This window comes from Nyctereutes procyonoides, unplaced genomic scaffold, assembly GCF_905146905.1.
Source record: "Nyctereutes procyonoides isolate TBG_1078 unplaced genomic scaffold, NYPRO_anot_genome, whole genome shotgun sequence".
In the NCBI taxonomy this organism is placed as follows: Eukaryota; Metazoa; Chordata; class Mammalia; order Carnivora; family Canidae; genus Nyctereutes; species Nyctereutes procyonoides.
The window spans coordinates 33,176,775-33,195,000 of NW_026575136.1; positions in this window are offsets into that span (position 1 = coordinate 33,176,775).

Here is an 18,226-nt window from a genome sequence, read left to right on the forward strand (position 1 = left end):
TTGGGAAAAACCTGATAATAAGTGGAGGTAGTAAGATGGAGAGATGTGAGTGGATTTATGTTGCATCTTACATTACCTCAGCAAGTGTATGTGGAAGTAAGTACTCCATCTTTCTCTATAGAGCTCTATGATCTTTTAACCGTATAACAGTATGCTGAGGAAAGTAAAATACACACATATTTTCAGGGCTATAGTATATAAGACGTGAGCTGACCTTGACCTCTGTGGAAACAAAGTATTCAGGAGCCTTCTATTAGGGGATAAATGGTGGGGGCAAATAAGGATTAGGTAATAAATGGAGTCCTTGTGTTGATCTAATAATGGACAGACACACCCATCCATCCAATAGTGGTTCTAATGTAATGGTTCACAGAGATGTTGTCTCAGTATATTAGTAAACACCAGAAATTGCAGCTGAGTAAAGTCTCATTCAGAGGTGGTCCTGAAAGAAAGGTAAAGGGAAATTTTCCTAATGGGCAGAGATTCAGGCAGTGTACTTGGTCATCTGTTTTGGATGGGCAAAGATGAATGGCTTGTCCAGTTGGTCAGGGACCGGGGAGGAGCAAGCTTAGAATGTTCTAATCTCCAAGGCTGCAGAGGCATGTATAGCTTTAAGGATCACTGGACAAACTTTTTTTTTTTTACCTTAGCACAATTTCTTAAAACTGATCTGGCTGGAAATACTCTTGTTGCCAAAGGCATCATGCTCATTCTGCATTCCCACTCTCCTTTTCATGAGCATCCTTCTACTTTAAATTAGATGGGCATATTTCTCATGCCTCCCAACTTTTATTATGGAGCATTGACAGAGAGTGTAAAAAGTTCTGGAGACTCAGAGGACAAGAGATTAGTATTTCCAACTAATCTTTTCAAAGTCTGCACTAATACATAAACTGAATGAGGAAAATCTTCAGTCTTAAAGTTTTACAGAAAATGTATTTAAAGCTCGTAAAAGGGGCACTTGGGTGCCTCAGTTGGTTGAGCATCCAACTGTTGATTTTAACTCAGATTGTGATCTCATGGTTGTGAAATCAAGCCCCACACTGAGCTCCATGCTCAGCCTGGAGTCTGATTGAGATTCTTTCCCTCTCCCTCCTTCCTCTCTCTCTGCCCCTCACCCTCGTGCATGTGCTCTCTCTCTCTCTCTCTCTCTCTCACTCTCTCCCTCCCTCAAATAAACAAATAAAATCTTTTTTAAAAGCTCATGAAAAGATACAAATATTTTATCAATAACAGCAAATTAACAATACTTGTATTGTCTCCACTGATTCTGGGTATATTGGGGCAAATAAGTGTTTCTAAATAAAATAGTAAATGTACAATTAATAATTATTTGATAATTCTTTGTAAAAACTTTTGGATGTTTCCTAGAATATGAAGAAAAGTACTCTAATGACTAGGTAACAAATATTAAGCAAATATAATGCTTTAGAATCTTTGTTTTTAATAATATTGAAACAATAGGGGTGCCTGGGTGGCTCAGTTGGTTAAAGATCTGCCTTTGGCTCAGATCATGATCCCAGGGTCCTGGGATTAAGCCCCACAATGGGCTCCTTGCTCAGTGGGAGCCTGCTTATCGCTCTCCCTCTGCTGTTCTCCCTGCTCATGCTCTCTCTCTTTCAAATAAATAAAAAAATTAAAAAATAATAATATTGAAATAATAGCTAAATGATTCATCAGCAATCAGATATTACTAAACAGTTTTATATATAAACTAAGAAGAATTTAAAAATAAGGTTATATTGCTATGGATACTCCTATTCTAAGATACTTACTTACATAAATAATTTTCTAAACTTTCAGAACAATATATGAAATTAGAAAGAATTGTTGCTGAGACCTATCTCATTCTCAGAGCAATTTAAAAAAGAGGCAAAACCCCTTCATCTATCTCATTGAGAAATGCATTTCTTTTTTTAAAACATTTTATTTTTTGAGAGAGAGCATGAGCTGGGGGGTAGGTGGAGGGCAGAGGAAAAGGGAGAAAGAGACTCTCTGCTGAGCAGGGAGCCCAATGCACTGCTCAATCCCAGGACCCTGGGATCATCACCTGAGCTAAAGGCAGGTGTTTAACCAAGTAAGCCACCCAGGCACCCCAAGAAATACATTTCAAATAAAAGTTATCTTTTATGTTTCATAATTAGCTAACCAAATTTATAATATATTTTGGGGGAGGATATTAAATGTATGTAGAAGTTGAAAGAGAAGATGGATTAATATAAAAGTCTGATTATTAAACGTGGTATGTTAACAGACCATACCATGGGATGGTATGTGTGGTGTGTGTGTGTAAACATATAATGGATGGTGGCAGTGATCAAACTGCTGTTGTATAAGGAGGATCCAGCTAGATAAAGTTATAAGAATGTTGGATTATTTTCATTTATATATGCCAATATTTATTATATTTAGCAATCATGTCATATGGGCATATCAACGATTTAAAATGAAAATTCAGGTTTCTAATAAAACTATTTAATGCCTTCTATCATTTTTCAAAAAATTAAATAAGATAATTAAATAGGTTGAAATTGATAGCTCTAGATGGTTGTTTGAGTTTCCCAGGCTCAGGTATTTCTGATTCAGTGTTATGTGAAAATTTTCTTTATAGTGATTCTAGAAAAAAAAATAGTTGGTATAAATGAAATAACATTAAAAAAACTATTATGAACATTTACTAAAACATGTATTTAAACTTTAAACACCTATGGAAGTTTGTTTCTAAAAGAAATGGCATGTGTTATGGCCATATGGATATAGTGAGTCTCAGCCACCTGTCCAACCTGGGCTTTGAATTCTCACAGTAGACATTTATTCCTTTCTACTCAAGTAACCTGGAACACACAAATTAAACTACCTCTTTAAAATGCCAATTTTTTTCAAGATTTATTTATTTATTTTAGAGAGAGAGCATGAGAGAATACAAGTAGAGAAGGGGCAGAAGAAGAGGGAAAGAGAGAGAAAGAGAAGCAGATTCCCCACTGAAAGTGGAACGCAATGCAGGCTTCATCTCATGACACTGAAATCATGACCTGAACTGAAATCAAGAGTTGGATGCTTAACCAACTGAGCCACTCAAGCACCCCCAATGCCAAATTTTTGATTTATTAATAGATATACTTAATTTATCATATGTTTCAGCAAATAAATTAATTTATTAGGATAACCAAATTAATTTTAAATTATATAGTCTCAGTCTCTAATAGTAGAATTATAATAGGATCCCTACGAGATTGATTTGAAAATTCCAGTTAAATTATTCAGCTATAAATTTGGAGGAAACTCATGAATCTTTGTTTTTAATGAAATTATATATCATCTGCTCAATTTAAATTAAGTTAGAAAAATTAAATAACAATATATGTCTGTTTAATCAGTACCTGAAAATATGTGTGTTTAATCAGTACCTGAAAATTGGTTTTATTTCTCATACTGTTGAAATTCTAACTAGTGCCTATCATTCTGTTGGGAAAAAAAAAAAAAAACCTCTAAAATATTTACCATGGAGAGGAACTATAATATATTATTTAATTTTTCAGTAGGTATTTGTAGAGAATACTCACTGATTAGTTTGTATTCAACTTAAATCTCACATTTCAGTTTTCAGATCATGATGGGATTTTTGTCTCTAGTTTGAGTGCTGATAAGTGAAATGCATTTTTAAAAATTTTAGTTTAACAATGATCACTATTAGTCTTGGCAATAAAATTCAGATTCATAATTTATTATCTTCTGTTATAGGCATTGACCTAGAGTGATAGCTTTTCATGTCAAATGGAAAGATACTGATAACACTTTTCTTAAAAGAAGCAATGAAAATAACAATCCTTTGGTTAGGTAGCTGAAGGTCAAGAAACCCAACTCCCAAATCTCGAGTTATATTACAAGATGTATGAATAATGTATTCTTGTAGAAAATATGCTTTTCTTCTTCACGCCACTTTTTGTCATGTAGCGCATCACAAAAGTATTGGATGGTTCTTAAATGACCAAATTATCTTGTTGTCAAGCAACATTCTGAGTTTGAGTATTTGATAACATTATTGGTTACTTTTAGTTTTATTATATGATATTTTTTGTTTTTTTTTAAAGAAATAGTACTTAATATTCCTAGCCTAGAGGTTTTAATCTTTTTTTCTAGGCTTCAGTGCTTTTCCACAGTTCCATATATAGAACCTGAAAACATAATGTGTATTATGATGTTCTTGGCAGGAAATGGATGAATAATTTCCTGAAGGAGTAATTGAAGAGGGTTTTTAAAGGGATTATTTTAAGAGTTTGGATAGGAATAAGGGACACTGAAGGGTTACCTAAGGACTTAAGGACGAGTAACAGAAGAAAGCCCTGAATACATCTTGCTCTGAAGGAGCAAGGGCAAGAAGTACAGGGACTTCCAGGGGAGCTATTGTGGAGAGACAGGGACCACCAACTGGCCTTCAGTGGAAGAATAAGATCACTGCCCAAAGGGCCCTGAGCAGAGTAGAGGAGATTTGAAATATCCACAATTCTCATTCCTCCTGATTTTGTAATCCCTTGCAATTTCCTCCCGTTGACTGAAAAAGCGATATATTAACATATATATTCTAGGGATAGGAAAAATAACATTTTTATTCAGTTTTTGCTGGAGAATACTTTTGCCAAGCTCTCCAATCGTCACCAACACTCTGAATGAACATAAATTGCCCTAGACCATTTCCTAATAATTTTACTTAGACAGTGATGGTTATAATATGCTAAAATATTTTGAGATTGGCACTACTCATTTTAAATCTCCAGGAACCACAAAATAGCCTATTTCCTATAGATATAGAAAAAGAGATTCATTCTTTCCTTTGAATGTGCATTTCCTGTTTTTTTGTATGTGTGTCAGAGATTAAATGCTCTTCCCAGTGTGCCTTAAACTCAAGAAACTTGCAAAATTTTGAAGTTGCTTATATAAGGACTTCCAAAAGCTTAAAAGTCTGGCAAAGAAACATTTCAAACCATTTAATTCTTAACATTTTACAGATTATTTTGCATAAAGTAAAATAATATCAAAGTAGGAGAATGTAATTCTGTAGGCAGAGATATATGGTCCCCAAGGCAATGCTGCTCATTCCAAATATTCTAAGTGATTTTGTGTTTGGAAAATGAAGAAAGCATTTCTTGCAGGTTTTAATCCACTTGAAATTGCTGAACTAAGGGAAAGGATGAAGGTCCAGTGGACAGTCCTTTTTTCACAAGTCAGTGTCATTTTAGGGGTAATGTATTTTTGTTTGTTTTTGAACAAGAGTTTAAAATACTCTGTCATAGGTACTGAATACAACAATGTCAATTATAACACCTCTAAAAAATGCACATTGTAAAAGTAGGTGAGTCATAAAATATGAAAACTGATGTAAATACAACGATTCTTTGCAGTTTGGAAAAATGTTATATGTACTCAATAGTCTTCCCTGCTTTCTAAACTTTTAAATTATTATGTTCTGAGACAGTCGGTTAGCTAATATGCCAAGACATCTGTGTTTTATGTGAGAATTCATCTCAACATTTAAAGGGACAGCAAATAAAGTCACAGTGTAAATGATACCTCTGTAAATTTATATAAACACAGAATATTCCTGAGAAAGAGTGAACAAATGTTTGGTCATAACCAATTAACTTCTTTCAATGCAAGCTTTTTCTTCTATTTAATTTTAGTATAAGGAAATGTAAAGTATAGTTTATAAAACATAAAGAAGCCTTAAGTTCCAATGTTGAGAAAATAAAGGTGAAATTATTTAAAAGTATGAATTAATTCACTATTTGTTATAAAATAATTAACATATCAACAATTAAACATACACTTTAAGAAAATGTTATAGTCTCTTATACCATATTAATCTGTCAAACCAAAAAGAAATATTCAATTTTTCTGGAGAATATTGCAATTCCAGAGACTATAATTGTATTAAAACAACACCACTGTTGGAAAAATATCATTCCTTTGTGTTTAAATCAATGCCATGCTGGAGTCATTTATAAACAATGAATGTTTCCACAGAGTATCAGCTTTTTTACTCTTCAGAATAAGTGACCTGTAAAGCTTTTGTTTTTGCAACTTATTTCTTAAAACCTTGTGAGTAACTGGGCATACCTTAGAAAGATTAAATTCAAATAGCAGAAAGTCACAATCCTTTCCTTAGGTTCACATGACTTTAAACAGTGTAAAAAATGTATATGACTTGTCATGATGAACATAGGTTATTTACAGTTATTTCAATTTAAATAGATACAGATATATACACACACATGCTTACATGTATTATAACTAAAGTATATTGTATATGTTACAAATCATGGATATTACCTGTGGGAGTGCCTGTGTTCATACACACAGGCCTGTGGAGATGTAAACTCATTGGGATGGAGGAGAGAAAAAGAGAAAGACGTCATTAAGGAAGAAATCTTGAGGTTTATGAAAACCTCTTATTCATGAGGTATGATAGAAAGATACACATGAGGTCTTAATTTTGCAACCCCGGCCACTGACATTGAGCCCCCAAGAGGTTTTTCTGGGAGGTATAGGGAACGCTGGCAGAACAGGGGAACTAGAACAGATGATTTTGAAGCCAGGTACCACTGTGGATGCTTGGAATTGCACACTGGGAACGAGGGTGTTGGGGTATAGAGGGGGGCGGGTAATGAGATTTGTCTAAGTCAATTATCTCTGAATTATTTCACTCAAGGGGCAAGAAGGCTGAGGTATTTACACACCAGCTTCCTGAAGTTACTGTTGGAGGATAGCTCTTGAGATGTGCTAAGTTTTCTGGTGTTGAGACCTGCAGTCGCTGTGGCATACTGGTCATGATGGTCACAAAAATGCCAAGAATGGCAACTAGAAGTCTGTGGGACACGCTGCTAGGTCCAAGGGACAAGGAAGGGCCCTACAACATCTGCAGTCACTCACATGTCATTTATGTGTAGTCAAAAGTCAAGTATCTATGTTCATACATGCAACATTTACATGTAAATCATAAACACATTACAAATATATATTGTAAACATGATGGCAGCAAATATCACATCTAAATTAATTTTTTGGTATAATAGAACAAAATTTTCAAGAGAAAATGTGTTCTATGATGCTCTACATTATTAAATGATAACATAAAGAAGAACTGGGATTTATTTTGAAAAATCATGGTGAAAATGAATACAGGGTCCTTTCCTCCTGCAGCATAGGATGCTCAGTGGAATTTCAGTGCACAGATATTCAATTTTAGAACCTTTATCACAAAAGGGCAAAATCCTTTTGGAAAATATATGCACATTTTCTCTGTCACTTCTGAATATTATTAATGAGCAATAAATGGTATTTTAAAGTTGTTCTCTTAAGGATTAAAAAAGTCATCAAATGCATAATTTACAAAATTGTACTCTCTCATCCTAAGCTTCATGGAAACCTAAGAGTGGTGAAATTAAAAGTAATAATAAATAATTTTTCTACATTCTTTATATATTATATTTTTTATATCTACTTAAGAGAAAACAAAATGTTAATCTCTCTTGTGACAGACTTGTGAGAGGTATGGCTGAGTAATAAAGGATAATTTGTACAGAAAAAATGTCCATTTTTCTTTCTGACTCATGTTCATTTTTCTAAGGAAAATTCTTTCTCAAAGTACGTCATTGTCTTATAGAGCCATTTAGTTTAGTACCTTCCCAAGCCACTAATTTATAAATATTCATACATAAATCACTTCAGCATACTTGTTTTTAGAAATTGAATTCTATAATCCTATTGGTTCTTGACAGTAATTCCTTGATTGAAGATGGACCATACTGAAAATACTAAATGTTAACACTTTTATATTCTATAGAGAAATCAGAATACACATATACACATACGTACACAATCCTTAAAAATATAGAAATTTAAATAATAGGCTGTGACTTTTGTTCAGGTCGTGAACCCAGGGTCCCATAGGGATTCTCCTTCTGCCTATGTCTCTGCCTCTCTTTCTTTCATGAATAAATAAATAGAATCTTAAAAAAAATTAAAAATAAAAGGAAAAAACAAATGGGCAAGAGAAATAATTTGGGGGAGGGGCAGGATCATGTATTATTTTTCTTTATTACCCAACATTTCTGCCATAACACAATAGTATTTTCATAAAAATTATTAAAATGGATATTAAGGATACCAAATATATACCACATATCCTCAAACAAGTTTTAAACTAATGATAATATTTCACGAAACAGAAAACATTGTTTATTATTATTTACTCATTTGGCTTGAAAGATTCTGCTTCTGAAACATAGGTACATGTTTTCATTACCACCAAATAAAGTTTCTTTTTCTTTTCTTTTTTTTTTTTTTTTTTGTCTAACCTGAAGTTTTTAGGGATTAAAAAAAGTTTACTACTAATTGCCAGTGATTCTGGTTTCCATTTCCCTTCAGGCATAGCCACTGGGACGGTTGGTAGAAAGACAGTACTGGTTTCTCTGGGTAGGAGTGAGCATTGATGGTGGAAGAAATTGACTAAATTATGAGAACACATAATGGAGAGAAAGTAGAGGATCTCAGCTAAAGAGAAAAATTTTATTGTTATCATAGATCATCATTTTTGGTATTCTTATCTACTATTCTGTTCCTATTTCTCCCATCTACTACCTCCAATTCCTCCCATGATCTGCATGATCTACACTCCAGAGAAGGAGGGTAACACCCAGCTCCTGGGCAGACCCAGTTTTCTGTCCCTCGTGCTTGTGCACTTAGAGCTCCACATCCAAGAAGTTTCTTTCTTCCTGTCGCTGTCTTTTCCTCCACCACATTGGCCAACTCCTACTTACCTCTCATCCTTCATGTGTGAACTTCAGCTTCATTTCCCCAAGAATTGTTCTCACAACAACTTGACATTCCCCCCATTTACCATGTCTCACTTTGCTCTAATTTCTTATTCTAATTGTTTACATTTCCTGTGAGTGAGTAGTTACCACAAGATTAAGCCCAGTAAATGATGTGCCTGTAGTTCAGCAGTTAATTTCAGGCTCACAGCATAACAAATGAGAAAGTCAGAAAGATACCTGTCTCTGAAGACGTCTCCCTATCAACTGAGTGACCAATTGAGTGTTGGGTGAAAAAATGAGTTACGAAGAAAACGAGAGATGAGAGAGAGAAAACCCAACTTGCCTGATGTCAAAGCCTCTAATTATATATATATATAATTTGGGGCACCTGGGTGGCTCAGTGGTTGAGCATCTGCCTATGTCTCTGCCTCTCTCTCTGTGTGTCTCATGAATAAATAAGTAAAATATTTAAAAAATAATTATAAAGAAAGAAAAAGGGATAGAAGAAGGAAAGGAGGAAGGAAGAAAGGGTAGAAAGGACAGAGGCAGGGAGGGAGAGAGGGAAGTGAAGTTCACAGTGATTAGTTATACACTTTGGGGAAGGCTTGAGAAACTGGAAACATATCACTGGTACCACTGATAACAAAATTGATCATATTTTTTCTGTCTGTGCCAGATATTTTTCTATGTATATACAATAAAGCTAAACATATATTGCCTATTATTTAACTAATGTGATTGATAATTTATGTTATCCTCAGGATAAGTCTGGAGAGAAGGAATTTGAGGACATATTGATTGATGCGAGGGACAGAGTAAGGGTTAAATCTCCAAATTTTGTTTTACTTGATTTTTGACTGATCAGAAATATTTGTAACAAATTTCTACCACTAAAAATACTATAATATAAGCAATATGCAAATAAAGCACCAGTAGTGGTTATATTACAAACCAATTGAAAGATAGGATGTAATGTTTATGCAAAATAGTGTGCAATTTAGCTTACTATTCCATTGTGCTGAACTGGGAAGTAAATGACTAGCTCTTTCACATCCTCACTTATATAATCTAGTGCACCATACTGGGAGAAAAAATAAGAGCACTGTAGCTCTTTCTGGGTCTTTTAGGCTTGCTTTTTCATATCATAAAAATCTGAGGTGTGGAGATTCATATAGGAGTTGTCCTGTTTTCTAATGTTGCAGGTGAGGCAATGGACATGTCCGGGAAGGGAAGTGAGTGGTCAAAGGTTACATGCTTGTCAGATGCTTTGCTACTACACAGAGCAATAACTCACTTAAAGTAAAAGTCAAGTCATATTTAATAGTGTGGATTATGAGAGCAGGGCATGTTTATCATGTGATTACAAAATTCTGCTCTATGCTTTTTCTGAGGAGGATTTCTTAGAATGCATGTACATTGTATCACACATCAGCAATAGATTAAAATTAAAACAATCAGAAAAGTACTAGCAATGATATTTATCTCTACCTTTCTATATTAAGGATGCTATAGGCTGTGGCAAATAACATCCACCACCACAATAAATCCAAGAAATTGTGTGTTTTCAGTGACCATATGTTTGAAATGAATTCACTTAATAAATGAGTTGAGCTAGTCTGTTCTACATCAAATTTTATTTTTCTAGTGATGGTCTACTGAGAGAAAAAATGTATTAATTTCCTCTGGTTGTAACAGAGCACCACAAATTTAGTGACTTACAACAGCAGGAATTTATTCTTGTATAGCTCTGGAGGTTAAAATTCTGACAAGGTATCTCTGTGCTAAAATCAGAGTTTCAGCAGGGCTACATTTCTTCTGGATGCTCTAGGAGATAATACATTTCCTTGCCCTCTCCAACTTCTGGAAGCCTTATGCATTCCTTGGCTCTTGGCCCCTTGCTGTGTCTTTAAGCCAACAGTGTAGCATCTTCAAATGCCAATCTCTCTGACTGTGACCTCTGATTCCATAATCATGGTGCTTCCCTCTTATGGCATCTTGGTGATGACAGTAGGCCTCCCAGATATCCAGAATAATCCCCCAAAGTCAAGATCCTTAAAAATCACATCTGGAAGTCCCCTTTTCCAGGTCAGGTAACGTACTCCAGGAACTCTTTTGAACTTCTTTTTGTCCATTACATGGACATCTTTTGGAAGAAGATATTATTTAGCCTGCCACAGACTCTCTTGGTGCACATGGCATCTTTTTAGGAGAAAAAGTAGAACAGACAGGTATTTCTAGGGTATGTTTAGTGTTTGCTGTTGAGAAGTCAATCCATTTGTCAATTACTAGTCTTGCTACAATTTGTTCTGCAGATTTCTATTTTTTTCCATGCATGTACATAAGAAATAAATTTCTTATTATATGTAAGATTAGGTACCATCAGAAGATAGTTATTTGAAATTTTGTGAAACTATTTCTTAACAGCATTTGGTTTCAAATGGCAGTTTGGTTTATTTTTATTTTTTTTATTATTATTATTATTATTATTATTTTCATTGTCTCTAGGAATTCCAGGAAGAGATTTTTTTTTCTCATTTCTCTTAAGGTACTAATTTTATCAGCAACTCATGAGGAGGATATATATATATATCAGAAATGAAGAGAGGTTGTGAACATATCCTGCTTAGATATATTGGATTACCTCTGGCAGGTGTCTTAGTTTAAATTGAAGTAATTCATTATAATACATGAATATTTATGAAGTTATTGCACCAAATATGACAACAAAACATGGTATTTTGTAATAATAGTTATATTGTTCTTCAGTGGAATGTAGCAACAATTTAATAAAATTGATGTGTATTATGAACTTGCTCTGCATATTGGAGTAGAGGTTCTATAGACAACAAGGACTGCAGAATGGCCATAAGTGCATTGGGGAGACTATAATTTTCAATAAAACTTTTCCTATACAGGGTATGGTGTCATCAATCACATTTTTATTATATGTAACTTTACTGAAGCACAAATAATAGAGTTACTATTTGTGCACAATTTATGTGTGGAAATAGGGCATAATTTCTATGCTTAATAAGTTGTCTTACTGAATGACTTGGGCAGTGACATAAGATGCAAATCTCTCCCTTCTTATTAATTTTGAAGTATTCTTAATTGGGGCATGGTACTGGAAGAGAAAATTGTATATACTGTCCTTTGAATTCTAATGCATTTTAGATGTATTAGACCTTGTGTGATCTGATGACCTTGTAATAGAACATTAAAATTTGTCTTATATATCATGAAACTGTTTAAAGGTGATTTTTATTATACACATTTTTAGGTCATAATTTTAGTTGCAAAAATTCCTTAAATTAAAATTTCTCTTTTTATAACAATGGACAGATAAATGTCACATCTGTGTATAAAATTTTGATAGCAATGTTCAAAGTACATCCACCCTCATTTATGCTAATTTTAAATAACTCTAATCTATCAAGCCATTGTATGTGGTGGAGATTTATAAGAATGTTGAACTCAATTCAAATGTAGCAAAAATATGTAAGAATATATGAATCTAACACTGCACATCCTGAGGCAAGTTGCTATTTAATATACAGTATGTGTTGCTTGAGTATTATATTCAGGAAATTTAAAACACAACAACATATAAAGATGTTGTTTTTCTTTAAGTGATCAAGGCTTAATTGAATAAGTCACTGTTCTTTAAAAGTCATTATTTTATAAGTCTAAATAAAAAATATCCAGTCTCATAAATCAAATGGAAATCTCAAGCACCCTTATATACACACAAACACACACCATAGACTCTGAAGGACTATCTGAGCTCTCATTAATTCTTGGAATGTGCAATAAATCTGGAGGAGCACAGTATCCATATATTTTGAAGATTAGAAGTAAGTAAATTCTACTAAGCAGATGGGAAGAGATTATAATCAGAAAAACAAGAAACTTGTTTCATGTTAGGGACAAGATTACAGCAAATTAACCAGGCTATTTCTTTGTGTAGTCATCAAATTGTCACAACCAGATTCATTAAAAATATATCTACATTGATCATCAATAAATTTTTATCAATTCTACAATAATCTCTAATGGGGGAATTTGAGTATATATAACATACAGGGCTCAATAGAAACTATCCATGATGATACCTGTCTGGCAACTGGAAATATGGAGCAACAGTTTAAAAATAAGGTCAGGATGTGGATAAAACTTTAGAGATATCCTTATAGAGGTGATATGATAAATTGCAGAATTAAGTAAGATTACCAAAGGGATCTAATATATACAGCAATAATTCCCAATATGTGGGGTGCATAATAACCACAAGAGTGCTTGTTAGAAAATGAGATTTTTTTTTTTTTTTGTTAAAGCTCCAGGTTTTCTGATTTGGTAGTTCTGGATCAGAGCTGGAGAATCTACAGGTGCATAAAATCCCCTTGGTTATTCTAAAGCAGATAATTATGGATAATGAGAAAATTGCCAGGAAGTTATGAAAAATAAAGACAGGTGGAACTTTCTAATGCATTTATATTGATAGATAAAGTGGGGGGGCAAACGTAGAAGATATAGGTGGAAAAACAGAACAAAGCAAAACACAATAAACTTCTAAAATATGTTATGGAAAACTAGAGAATCTTAATGTCACAAAAACTAAGGAAGAAGAGCTATAGAAGGATTAGTTAATGTTTTTTGATATTAAAGAAAGTTACAAAGAAAGTTTTGTAAATATATGAATTGCAATGATGATCCATGGTGACATCATTTTGTACAACATGATGAACAGAAGAGAATTATTAGAACTTACAGAATAAAAAAAAAGCAATCAATATGGATGATTCTTTTAATACGTGATGACAGAGAGGGTAAAATTAGTTTTGGGAGATGTTATTTTTTTCATTGTTGTAATGTTGGGAGGAAAGATAGGATATTAGCTAAAGAAGGACCCAGTAAAAGAGGAAGAAGTGAAAATACGAGAAGAAATAATAAGTGCAGCTTTGGAGCAAAGGCAGAACCTAAAATGCTCAATTGCAGAGATTCTCTCTGGAAAACAGGAGTTACGTGTATATTTGTATACATGCATGCAGACATATGTGTGTGTTACACGGGTGATGTATATATATATGTAATATTATATATATGTAATATTATATATATAAAACATATATGTATAATTTTATTTCACTGAAAAATCAGAATGAGTTAATTTGAAATAGATGGAAGAGTTGTAGAACACCACATGTTCAGTCCACTAGTGTGGACTAACTTATTAGGTTGTATTATTTTCTACTACAAAAAAAAAAAGGAAATAAAGGAAAGAGTGTGTGTGGGAGGGCAGCATGTTTTCACAAATTCTGACATTTTGGAAGCAGGAAAACAAGAAGTAAAAGTGGTGGTTTACCCATAGTCAGGAACTGTAAAGACAAGAAAAGCAGAATGCTAAGAGATGGGTGTTTTAAGCACATGAAATTCTGCACCATGAAACAGTCTGAGCAGAGTAGAGGAGGGAAGTGGACTTCATAGACAGGAGAGACAAGAGCAGTTGACAGACCACAGTCTGGTGAAAGTGAAGGACTGTGAGCATTGGATAAAGGCATAAAGGGGGAAGTTCTGATACAAGTAATAGTCTGCACTTAGTCTGTAGTATGAAATGCCATTTATCTGACCTTTCAAAGAGTATGAAAAGTGGCAGAGGTGGAGGTTCCAGTTTCAGAGTTAAAAAAAATAGTGATCTTAATGCTACAGCATCTAAAAAAAAAATAATCAAATACTATTTTTTCATTCCTACATATATTGATTTCTGACTAGGTAGGTATCTGTTTGATTTGTAATTCTTTCAGTAGATATGCTATGACTGCTTTTCAGAAATATTCCAATTTTTTCTTTTGGGTACATATTTGCATAAAATAAATTAGAAATATTTTCTCTATTCTTTTGGTTGTCAAGGTTAGAGAATTTTGAACATTTTGTTCTTTATGCCTATCAAGCATTTGCTATATGAAAGTGCATAGTAAACAGCATTTATCCATGATTTTAACATTACCACGTTTAAGAGAAATATGGACTTCTTTCAGAGAAGGCCATCAACACTCAATAGATTCGATATTATAAATGTGTGAAACAACTTCCAGGTCTGTTTGTACAGATGTTCTTTTGTCTTTAGATGACTTTTCTTACATAACATGATACAATGACAAGTATCAGTTATCTTATGAAATTTTTTAGTTTCCTGATCAAAATGCTATGCCTGGCCTACTTAATACATATAGCATAAGAACTATATGTTCACAACAGAAGAAAAACTAAAGGCTTCATTTGTACATATGCCCTACATGTGCTAAAGTGGTAGATTATATAAATTTTCCATTTGTCTTAGGTCCCAAGTTAATGGAGCAAAAGTCTTTAAGCTCTCCTAACTCATCTTATTTCAAGTCATGATAGTAATATCATTTAAAGCTCAATAAAAAATATAAACTAAAAATACAGAAAGATGTATTTAAACCCTGCATTAAAAAATCTAGAGCACTCTAGAGCACATAGGAAGTCATGCATTTTTATGCAGAAAATGTGCATATAAATAAACATTATATATGTATTGTTATATACACCTATAATATGTATGCATATATAAATGTGCATGGGATAAATGTGATAAAATATGATATCAGAAATACTGCATTTTTATTAAGTAGTGATACTTAATAAGTATTGATAGAGAAAATAAAAATATTTAGATATAGATATAGATGAAACTCAGATGGATCTAGAGAATATTCTTATTCACATTCTAAAAGATCATCCACATCATGTTTTCAGTTAGTTGAGCAGAATTAAGAATAGCATACCCATAATCAAGGAAGCATTCCATGGGGTGGAGTTGAGATTTGTTTAGTTTTTGCTAAATCAATAATAAGCAGTGATTTAGCAAGTGATAAATCTTGATAATGAAATAAGAATCCATATATGTAATAAGTAGCAAATAGTACCTTTTATTACAGAGTGAAGACATGCCTTAAATTGTTAAATTCTGGTATTTAAACGGTAATGTTTACTGTATCTTTTGCTGGAACTGGATTTATATCTGCTTTCAACACCACAAAAAAAAAAAAGTAGATCAATACTGGTAATAAATCTTTAAACGCTTTTTAACCTTACAAGTTCTTTATAAGCTGAAGGATAATCAATAAGCTCAGCAGAAATACGGTATGTGATTCATCTTTTAAGATAGTGTTATTCTATGACATAATGCCAATAACTATGAATGTAAATGCCAAGATCAATTTTGTTTCTGAAAAATTATTCAGAGTGATATGAAATAATCACATTTTTAAAAATATACTAGATTAATTTTAATGAATATAATATTTAACTATTTTATCTGTGATTTTTTTAGAAAAAAATACAGTGACTTGAATCCACTACAATTTTCTTCTTTTGAGATATTAATAATCACCAGGTTGTATCTATAAAAGTGATATCAATTCAACTATGGATTTTTCACTTACATAGAATATGACAATTTATTTTTTAGTATTCTAATCCAATGAAAAGAAGACATTTATTTTTCAGCCTCAAGAAAAAACACAAAGACAATAAACCAAGACTTTTTGTATTTTTTTTCCCAAGGAACACATTTTATCTCATTTTGACTTTTTTAAAATTAATTTTTATAATTATATTTGATTATACTCATGTACATGAAATTCATAACAGAATCTCCCAGTGTATAGTTACTTTGAGGCAAATAACAGTTTTATTTTATCTTATCTTCCTAATATAACAATAATTTGGATAATAGAGCTAAGGTTTCATATGCACTTGTATTATTTCCCAATAGATAAGTTTTATACATTTTTTAAAATTCATAAAATTTTACAGCATAAAAATTGAATCTTAAAGTCTGCAAATGAAAACATTTAAGAGGTTGGAGGATCGCAGCACAGAATGCAGACTATGAGAAAATAATTTAATGTTTACATATATATTAAATTACCTCACTGAAGGGGGTGAGGAGGTTGTCGACCTAAGTAGCTTTAGAAATGAGTGGATTTTGTGACATTAAAGGTGAAAGGAATGGTACATTAGCACAGTACTCAAATAGATAATGATTTTTCCTGCAGGAGTATGAATTCTGAATCCATACACATGTGTACTGGAATTGAAAAGTAAATGAGTGACAGAAGATGAAAGTCAGTGGTCTCATGTTTTTGGTTTAGTTTGGTTTCTACAGGAAGTTATTTCCTTTATTATCCAAATGTTTCTTAGTTGAAAGAGGTTACAGACAACCAAAGGGAACACAGAATAACACAGAGTATAAGATTGGATGCGATGGCATCAGTATGAACTCGTGCTACTTAATATAGTTGAAAATAGTATGTGTGGTACAGAGCATGATCCCAGATCCATTCCACTAATAACTACTACTAAAAATGAAACAGAATAACATAGTTGACAAAAACATGTGGGGAAAACACCCGTTGGTATGAACAGAAGAGAATCTCAGCATAGCAGGCAAGTAGCAGAACACACACATGACTTTTTGAAAAAATTATGGTGCAAGGATAAAAAAGAAGAAACAAATGTATAAGGATGTATTTGAAAAACAAAAAAAAAAGGCTACCTATGAATGAAAATAAGGAAAAATATTTCTTTACACTTTTCAAAAGAATGAAAGGCCCTTCCCAACAATGCACAGGTTGATAGCTCTAGACTTACTCACTGGGTCCAGACATAGTCAGATACCAAGGGTAGGAAAACATTACTTCAAGATGTAACTCTAGACTTCTGAGAGACTTGTCAAAATAAAGGATTTAATAAAAAAGAATAAAAACTGGCGAAGGATTAAGAGCTAGTAGTACTTAAAATTAGTTTAAATCGTGCTGCTAGCTTAAATATACCATAGTGCCAAGGCTAAAATATTCTTGAAAAAGTAAATTAAAAATGATGTAAAATACTTTTATTATATAATTCTGTTCTCTTAATTTGATGTGATTCTTATTCTTTTAGCATTGATGTAATAAATAGGGGGGAAAAAGTGTGTTGCCTTTCTTAGTTTATACAGTAGCAGCTAATAGGTTCTTTTAGTACTCATGATAAAAGAGATAAATTGATCTCTTTTATATCATATTTTTATCATCGAACTACATGAATTTATGTACATGTGTATATATCTAGGAAAACATCTATAAACATATTGCCTTAATAGTGTTATTTCTAGGTTGTAAGATCTCAGTAAATGCTTATTTATTGAATTATTCTAATTTGTTTTTCAAATTGTTATGATACAAATATATGGCTTATCTAATTAAAAAGTAAAATATATGTTCCTGAATGTGAGATAGCTCTTGAATTCTACGTAGTTACTTTGAAAAGTTCTATAATATTCATCCACAGTACCATAGTAGAATCATAGTAACTGAATCTCTCAGTTTTATCTAAAATGGACTTCTAAA